Source organism: Miscanthus floridulus, chromosome 1, assembly GCF_019320115.1.
Source record: "Miscanthus floridulus cultivar M001 chromosome 1, ASM1932011v1, whole genome shotgun sequence".
Lineage (NCBI taxonomy): Eukaryota > Viridiplantae > Streptophyta > Magnoliopsida > Poales > Poaceae > Miscanthus > Miscanthus floridulus.
In genome coordinates, this window is record NC_089580.1 from 80,831,806 (window position 1) to 80,841,754 (window position 9,949).

Genomic DNA, 9,949 nt, shown 5'->3' on the forward strand with positions numbered 1-9,949 from the left:
TAGCAACCTTGTGAGCTTAGCCAAAGCCCTCCCACTCATCTCCATCATTGATTCATCATCATAGTGAGATTGGGAGAGAATCCAGGTGCATTGCTTGAGTATTTGCATCTAGAGGCACTTGGTGTTCGTGTTTCGCTGCGGGATTTGCTTGTTACTCTTGGTGGTTGCCGCCACCTAGATGGCTTGGAGTAGTGAGGATCGTCGAGCGAAGGTTGGTGATTGTCTCTGGCTCCAATTGTGGTAATTGTGAGGGGTTCTTGACCTTTCCCCGACGGAGAGCCGAAAGGTACTCTAGTGAATTGCTCGTGACTTGTGTGATCCTCATCTTGTGTTGGTTGTGCGGCACTCTATCGAGGGTTTGGCGTGTGATGCCAATTAGCGTGTGAACCTCCAAGTGAGTAAATCGCCACAACGAGGAGTAGCTTGCCAGCAAGCAAGTGAACCTCGGTAAAAATCATTGTGTTCATCATTTGACTCCAAGGTGATTGGTCTTCATTGTTATTCATTCTTGTGATTGATTGGCTCCTTTCTTGACACGGTGGTATAACCTTCTTGCTCACTCTCATTACATTACCGCAAATTAGTTGTCAAGCTCTTTAGTGTAGCTAGTTGTGAGAGCTTGTTAGTTTGGTTAGTGTGGCTCTTTAGTTAGCTTTTGAGAGCACACTAACTTAGTGTAGTGTCATCGCTATTGTGTGGATAGATATTATCTAAACTAGAATTGTGGTAGGTGGCTTGCATTTTGAGTAGGCTAGCGCAACACTTGCTTCGCCTCATAATTGTCTAACCATTTTGTTAAGTGTTGTTGTAGAAATTTTTATTAGGCTATTCAACCCCCCTCTAGCCATTAGGACCTTTCACTACTACCAGGCCAAATCAGGGCCAAGCATATGGAGAAAAGGGCCCAAACCCAAACCAAACGTTGTCCAAATGGCGTGAAACTTTACGGACATGGCCCACACATCCCTAGAGGCCCACCAAACAAAACTTGGGCCAAGACGGTGTCTCTAGGGGCCACGGTCGCCCGCCCCCCTATAGGCTTGCCTCGGGCCCAACCTTGTACATATGCCCTCCAGACAATTGTGTACTATAGATCATGATTCTTTTGACAATACAATCATATGAAAAGGAAGTATAGACTTGCCAAATAATCCATCATTTGTCATTTGCCAACCAAAAGAGTAGGGAAGTATAGGCATACAAAAGTTAGAGTGGCAGCACCGAGTAGCAAGTACTGCAAACAATGATTTACAAGTAGGAAGCGACATCTTTTGTTACTTGCTTAAAATAATGATCCTTCGTAGTAAACTCTATGTATAGATATCTTATCGATACAATTATAGGATCTCTGGTTAGTCTAAAGGGAGGTGAATAGGCATGTTAAAACAAAACTTGAGCAAACATCAAATTCAATCCGCGGCACAGCGCTTTGATCCCACGGCACTGTCGAGCTACGACACTGTCATACCTGCAAACAACTTCGAGGCACAATTCAAAATCTATGAAAGGAAACTTGGATTGGAGAATTTACTGAGGTTCGTGAAGGTACGAGGTACACAGATCAATAGGAGAAAGTAGTAGCACAAGAGTATACAAGTAGATCGACCTCAAACCTTAGAATTCACCTCAACAACAAAAAGTAAATTAAGCATAAGGTCACTGTTGATGGTGCTTAACTCACATATTTAACCGCCAACACTTGCATGAAATCCTAGCATATAGGCACTAAACTTAGAAATAGGGCTTTAGAACTAACAATCTCCACAAGTTTTGGTGTTTGACCATTTGCAGGAGGGCATTTATGGAATACATGGAAAACACATTCAAAATGCTTAAAGAAACAAAGTGTGACACCATATTGCGCAAAGCAAAAGAGCCCAAGGGGGGAAGGCCTACTACCAGGCCAAATCAAGGCCAAGCATATGGAGAAAAAGGGCCCCAACCCAAACCAAACGATCTCCAAATGGCGTGAAACTTTACAGACATGACCCACACATCCCTAGAGGCCCACCATACAAAACTTGGGCCAAGACGGTGTCTCCAGGGGTCGACCGACCCCTAGGGTCGCCCATCCCCCTATAGGCTCGCCTCGGGCCCAACCTTGACTAGGCGCTTCTTACCGTCTCTCCAACATCGGTGGCATGTGTATTCTGGAAGAATTGTATGGAGGAATGGTGGTTTGCTCAAGATAGGAAGCATGCAAAGAAGCACAATTCCACTCCATCTCCACCATTCATCTTATGATGGTTTGATCCAAGGGTCATGGTGAAGAAGCACATGGATCGCTAACATGGCACATTGAGCGGCTTCCATTCCTCCTCTCCACCTATAAAAGGAGGCCTCCCCCTCCTCATTTGACAACACCTCAAGGCAAAGAGCATTCCACCATTGAGCTTCACTCCAAGGGCTTAGGCCCTAGATCGCTAGTAGAGTAGTAAGGAAGAGATGTGAGGAAGAGCTCGGGGAAGCGCCGGACTTGTCGGTGTCTCCCCAACTTGTACCTCGCAAACACCTATACCTCAACGGGTTTTTCCGCTAAGTGAGTGTTCATGATTCTTATAGTATAAAGTCTTTTGATTAGTTAAGCTTTACTCTTACTTGTTTGCGGGTTCGTCGTCCGTCCCTGTGGTGGATACTCTAGTAGAGGGCCCTAATAAAGACGGATAACCCTGTACAACGTTAGAGCAGTAGTCGCTGGCATAGACATGGTGTCTAGGCTAGAGGCTACCTTCATTTGCCTCATACTCTATGGTTGAGGGGTAGACAGCAGGTGGTGATAGCCCTGTCCGTTCCTTGTAATCTCCCACGTTCAGGTACGACGTAGAGCTATAGGCTGGCATTGCTTGGCAGACCAGGTGATAACCAGTGCCCGAAGTAAGCAAGTAGAAGTAAAGTTTATCTATCCTTAGACCCAAAAACCATAGGAATATATCTCATCCTCTATCATCTCTACCTTTGTGTTGTCCTTGGATGAACCAACTTAGAAGAATACCTCTATTCCCTGTGGAAAATATGATACCCTGATTACTTCCGGGTGAAAGCTACAATGGTAATTCCATGCACTTGCAGAATATTTCTATTTGCGTTAAGAAATACCAGTAGTGACATAAGAATTTATCCCGTGGTTCAGCTCCCCACTAAGGCTTGCCTAAGTCCATGTTGTTGAGGTTAGTGAAACGATCCCAATTTTCCACGAAGGGGAAATCCATAGATTCAAATTATATTGTGATAGTCCAAGAGATCAAGCCATCACATTATCAATTAATAGTTGATACAATAGTTCATACATAGTGGAAGTACAAGTTTACAAGGCATTACATCACTTGGTAACACTCCTAAGTACAACAATATTCTAGCAAAAACACACACAGGGCTTCATTAGAGTAAACGTAGCGCGTCGGCGGGTGAAGGCTCCTCCTTCACAGATTATCATCAGAGTTTGACGTAGAGCGTCGATGGGTGAAGGCTCCTCCTTCACGAGCAATCTTCAGAGTACATCAGCGGGTGCAGACTTCATCTCCTCAACCAAACTTGAGCATAGGTACGAGACCACCTAATCCTTCCAATCTTCATTATTGTCGTTGTAGATGACATCCAACCTGCCAAATATCTTTCAGTATGATTTGTACTGGCCACTGGGTCTCACCCTATGCTTTGTGTATGCTTTGTGGTGAGTGGAATGCAAGGGTAGAGCAAAAGGCCTATATATGGTTGTATGTTTCATATGCAAGTTCATCAATATTTTATAATAGTTCATCAAGTTTTAACCCATCTCATCCACACATTCTCCCATCCCATCACACACATCTCACCACACTCTCACTCTCTAGGCGACAAGGATGACTCCCTCTCGTACCTTGCCTTAACGGCTAACAGCCAAAATCCAATAAACCTAGGGGAGAAGAAGAAAGGACTCCTCTCTCTAGTCAAGTGAAGCAGTAACATAGGAAAGGTCCATAGCCATGGTAAAGATGGCATATGTATCGATTGATCAACCATACACTCCATAGTGGTTTACACTACCCACAAGATACACCATCATCGATGATCCGGCTCATCTAGGCTGATTCCAGTCTGCTTTCTAGTCTGGAATGATACCACCCTGCCACTCAGCCCTAAGGCACCCTAGATGACCACTAGCATGCTGAGACTGTGAAACGTAAATGCCGGTCCAATGGTAATAAGCACCTAGAAATGATTAGGTTTTGATGCCCTCACCTCCCACACTGTCAACTACACCCTAGCAGTAGTGGCATCGCCCAAACTAGTCCACATCCATCTCCTCCCCATTAGGAGCGAGTGGGGTGCAAGGATTCCTATGAACCGGTTCCCAGAACATATGTATTTAGGGTGACCGAATAAGACATCTTCACAATAGGGGTCCCAACACCCCATGCTTCAACAGCACCTCTACCCTAGGGATTAGTCCCACGAAGACACTCCTCCCTGGAGTCTATACCTCAAACTAGTACCTGCCATAGGTACAACTCTTCAGGAGCGCTCAAGTCACACTTTGGCAAGACTCGCTCAATAGCTCATCGTAGAATCATGCTCAGTCGACTCAACCCTCACCACACACCTAAGACGCATGCCAAGATCTCCCCAAGTTGTTATCACATTATTACCATTTTATCGGCACCAAGTGCCTCAGCCACTCAAACAATCCTCCACCAAGCATCACATCACATATATAATGCATAGTAGAAGTAAGCAGTAAGTAGTATGCGAGCGTTTATCCTAACAACGGGTGTGCTAGGGTAAAGGTTGCGTCAAGGTAAAGGCTTTCAAGCAATTGTACCATGCAACCTATCACAAATCATTTGCATAAAAGTAAAACACTAGCAACTACATTGTTGCATGTCTAATAGGATTCTACGAGGTTGGGTGGGACATGGCACCTGTTCACTGGTCATCTCCAAGATCCTCAATGTACTCATAGTCATTCTCCTCCAAGTACTGCTGCCATCCACATCTTCTCACTCTAATGGGTCTCGGTCCGACCAACGTTATCCTCGATGCAATTACCTCAATGGAGCGACAACAAGGCAAAGAGCAATCAATACTCTAAAAGGCAACAAGACATGGAAAAGCGAAGAACACCAAAGGAAAAGGCTTAGTCCTCACCCTGGTTGTCTGATCCTTGGGCCAAAAAGAGGTAGAAGTGGTTATTTGCTAAGCACAAGCTTAAGTCACAACCTAGCCAGTACTTCCTGGGCTGATCGTGTCGATCTATATGGCTTCAAGAATAATGGCCTAGACTCTAGCTCATCTTAAGTAATCACCATAGCTTGCGGTCTTCAAATTTGGGCATCACGGAGGTTGACGGGAACCGAGAAGATAGCAAGCAAGAGGGGGGAGAAGAGTCCCGGTCTCTCTCAATCCGTACACCATTGTAATTGACAAGAACCGGAGAGAGGATGGAACAGGAGGAGAAAAAAGAGGGGCAGTGGTCAGCTTCTTCCAATCCTCATGCCACGGCAAAAGGACAGGGCATCGGAAGGAGCAACATATAAAAGAATACAAACGCCCAAATCCACTCGTAGGGTACCTTGACCCACATGCACTAAATGGCACCAAGACACCCCTCGGGTCTTAGCAGTGCGGTTATGACCGCCAAAACCTAATGAGCGCTAAGGTCTAAAATAGGTACAAGGATACAGGGGGCTTGAGCACGAAAGAGCCAAAAGAGAGGGGAGAAGAGAGAGGAATGGTCTCTGCATTCTCTTGACCAACACGTCATGGCAACAGATGGAGGTTAAAAGAATAGATACACAAATCCCATGGTCTCTCGATCCACACTAGCTCATAGGGCACCTTGACCTATGTGCAACTAGATCAGCACTTTGCTATCTCTTGGGTCCATATCGGTGTGGTTGTCACTGCAAGAACTGAAGAAATGCTATGATCAATGTGGCACAAGCATATGAGGTGGTTAGAAAGAACAAAAGAGCAAAGGGGAACTAAAGAGTAGAAGGGGTACAGCCAGATGGTCATGGCAAGGCAACTCACAGCCATGAGCTTTACCCACGTGAGTTGGCTTCCATAGTTCCACGATTGTTATCCCCCAATTCATATCCCACTAGACTAGGTCATGGAGGGCTCGAAATGTGTGGGTAAGAACCACGTTAGTGTCAACATCAAGTCGACAACGGCCACGTTCTAGGGACAAAGATAGGAGCTAACAATCATAGTACTATAGAGTCAACTAAAAGTGAGGAATTGAGTTACGCTTGGCATCAAGGCCACGGTGGGATGAACCCATGACCAAATGTTCGAACGAATTATAATCCCCCGACTAGCTAGAAGGCTCGGTCCATAGGCAACCAAATCAGCAACACAAGAACCACAACACCAACAACACGACATGGAGTAGCACACATCCATAGCACAAGAGATAGATAGACCGACACAAAGGCATGACATAGGCATATATATAGATAGATGATCATGTATGACAAAGTATGAACAAGTAAGAAATGAGAAAACAGGAGCTTTGCCGACGTCGAGGATGGCGCTGATGAGAGTTCAAAGGTTCGACCTTGGAGGCAGAGGGCTGCTGTGGCGCATTCTGGTGGGCTGCAGCTAACTACTAGCCACCCTTGGCTGGCTGCAACTTGCCATGGGATGGCTACGGCTTGTTGCAGGTGTCCAGACATGGCTGCTATGCTCAGGAGAGGTGCTGTAGTGGCGTCCAGGGTCAGGGACAAGTTATATAGCAGTGGTTCACCGGCAACAACAGTGTTCTAGGTCCAGTGGCTCGACGACGTCCATGGCAAGCTGCAAGATGGCAACTTGGAGCAGGGGCTCGCCATGGTCGAGGAGTGGCGACACGAAGGCCGGGCTCCAGCTAGAATGGTGACAGGAAGGAGAAAGGTGGGAGCTTTGGGCCATGGTGGCTCACCGGTGGTGGAAAAGGAGCTCCGACAAGATGGTCAGCATGGTTAGTGGCTCTGGCTCCTAGCGGCTCACGGTGGTTGTTGAGGTGCATGGCGTCGTGGGTTTGGTGAAGCTCAATGCGAGGAGGACCTCAGAGGAGGGCGTTGGTGATGTCGTGGTTCAGGGAAGGAGATGACAGCATTGTGGTCATGGTGGAGGACAAGCTCGACACTGGCGCAGCGAGCCAGAGGGCTCAATGAGGATGGAGGCAATGCATGGTGTTGCTAGCTCAGAGAAGACGGCGATGTCACAGCTTGAAGGGGGCGCTCGAAGTGGTGCTGGCACTCGGCTGTGATGGCGAGCTGCTAGTGGTGATGCAGAGGCGATCCGGGGCATCGGGTTGGCCATGACATGTCTGCGGTCAGTTGAGCTCCTTTGCGACCGGTGGCAGAGCGATGGGTCACAATGGTGCATGGAGCGAGGGCAAGGATGAGAAGTGGCAGTGATGGCGGGGGAAATTGAGCAGAGGAGTGGTGGCCATGGCTTTTATAGCGGCAGCTAGGGCTAGGGTTGCCCTATGACCTACAGTGGACTGTGGTGATCCTTGGAAGGCACGCTAGGGACACGCATCCACATCCGCGTGGTGCAATGTATGAACATCGAGGCAAGGGGCGTAGGGTGCGGCATCAGGAAGCGGTGGCGGCTCTAGGAGTGCATGGCTCTAGTTAGGGTTTCCAACCCGGGTCATGGCGGCTGGGCTAGCGGGCTCACACGTGTGGGCCTTCGGGGCCGACGGATGGGCCTATGGGGGCTGAGCGTGGCGCTGGCAAGCTATGCGAGCTGCTGGCCTTAGTGGAGCCACACAAGGAGGCCAAGGGGTGAGCTAGGCCAAGGGGCTAGTGGTGGCCCAAGCAAGAAGGAGTGGAGGGAGCAGGTATGTCTGCTGGCTACGAGCTGGGCTAAGAGAAAGGAGGAGGAAAGGAGCTAGGCTGAAAGAGAGAAGGGGAGGTGGGCTGAATGAGAAAGGAGAAGAAAAAATGATTTTCCTTTTTATGAATTATGATCCAAGGAAATTGAGAGTGATTCAAAAGGATTTGAGAGGAATTTTTGCTACAGATTTGTGCACTCCATGCTCCAAACTCCAAACAAACTCAAACCCAACAACCAACTCAAGAACACGACATGCTCCTACAATCAATTCTATATGAATGCAATGATTTATAAGCAAGCTCTCTTTAGTTTGCCTCGGGTTTGACCTAGAGACTATATGCTTCACACATTGCAGGAAATTTTTTAAAAAGCTCGCATTTTTTGATGCTCGAAAACCCAGGTTGTTATAGTTAGCCACTAAGCCTTAGGGCTTTGCAACCCTTCCTCATTCTCAAGTTAAGAGAGTTAACTCTTGAGATGAGGGGTGAGTTTACTAGCTTCAAGAGATGGTTACAAACCTCCTGGGGCTCAAGGTCACCAATGGAGAAGAGAGAGAAAGAGCTAAGAGCCGTTGGGTGTCGGTCTGCTAGGCAGAGGTGGAAGAAGAGCCATTGGAGAGGGATGGTAAAGGTATAAATACCCCCTAACCCCCAACGGTCAGTTAAGTCATGGTAGTGTCATGCTCAACTGCGGGAGTGCTGCCCTACAACAGTGCCTCTCTTCGAGTGCGGCACTGCCGCACTAGGCAAGACAGCTAGGGTGAAAATAGTGATAAGCTGGCTGTCATGGCTGAGCATATGAGGATGTGTGTGTACAAGATTGAGCACTTGGTTGCACACTTTAGCAAGTTTATTATGTCCCCCTTTATAGTACGACATTCCTATGCTCAAATTCGAAATATAAAAGAATTTAAACCTCCTTTGAGTTTGAAGCCATCAACATTTGTAATTGGGGGCTCCTCCCTTTCGTATAATATTCTTGATTATTAGTTCCCTGCTTGTCATCTCGATAAATCTCATTAGTCCTCTAATTGCGTGGTCATTATCACCAAAACCAACAATTAGGGCTTGATTGCACTTTCAATCTCCCCCTTTTTGGTGATTGATGACAACCCAATTAGAGCTTACAACAGATATGAAACATAACTGAGATTTTTCTAGCCATGGGTGTAGAGCCTCCCCCTAAATGTGTGAATGGAGAATTGAATTCTCAACTTGGCATAAGAGGCCAAAATTCACATCCTTAGTGAAAGTGATGGGGCTCCCCCTACATCCATGCTCCTATGGGGTGCTGCATACTGTGTTAATTATATAATCATGATGCAAATGATAATTCATGCACAAAGAGGTTTGATGAGACAGCTAGGTGTGGCACTGCTGCTCCTAAGCCACAGCACCGTCGTAGAGCGGCACTACCAGGCTAGTGGTGCGGCACTGCCTCACTTACTACAATAGCTCAGATCATATCAAGCACCACATAATAGTTTATGTATATATAAAAGAGCATCCTAGCACAAATATATGACAAGCTACAGCACAGAAACGATACATGTCCATATCCGATACAAATAGAGTACTTAGGTAGCATTATTACACAAATAGAGTTTTGAGTGGCTCTCAAACTCACACTAACAAATGAACTCTCAAAGAATTATGACATGAACCTCCAGCTATAGCGACCACCATGGCATCAAAAAGAAGTTGACCCCTCTAATTTTCTCCCCCTTTGGCATAAAGCACCAAAAAGAAAAGAAAAAAAGAGAGATCAACCAACTCACTCCTCCTCCTCATCATCATGCTCAATGTTCTCCCAATCAATGCCATCACCTCCATGAGTAGCACCACCACCATTGTCATCATCGTCATTGTCGGAGTCAATCCTCGCTCGTCCTTAGCGGTGAGTAGTGGAAGTGAAGCGAGTAGAGTGGGTGGAGCATCTGGCAGCGTGATGCTAAACCTCCGCAATCATCATGTCACTCCATACGTCCAAGTCCTTGTCATCGTCATGCTGCTCCTGCTATTCCTCGTCATCCTCTATATTGGTGTCGAAGAGGCTAGGAAGGTCATCAAACCTTGGCGGTGAATGAGCTGGAGGAAAGGGTGGCAACTCTACACGCTCTCTAGCCTCTTGGTTGGCCTCTCAG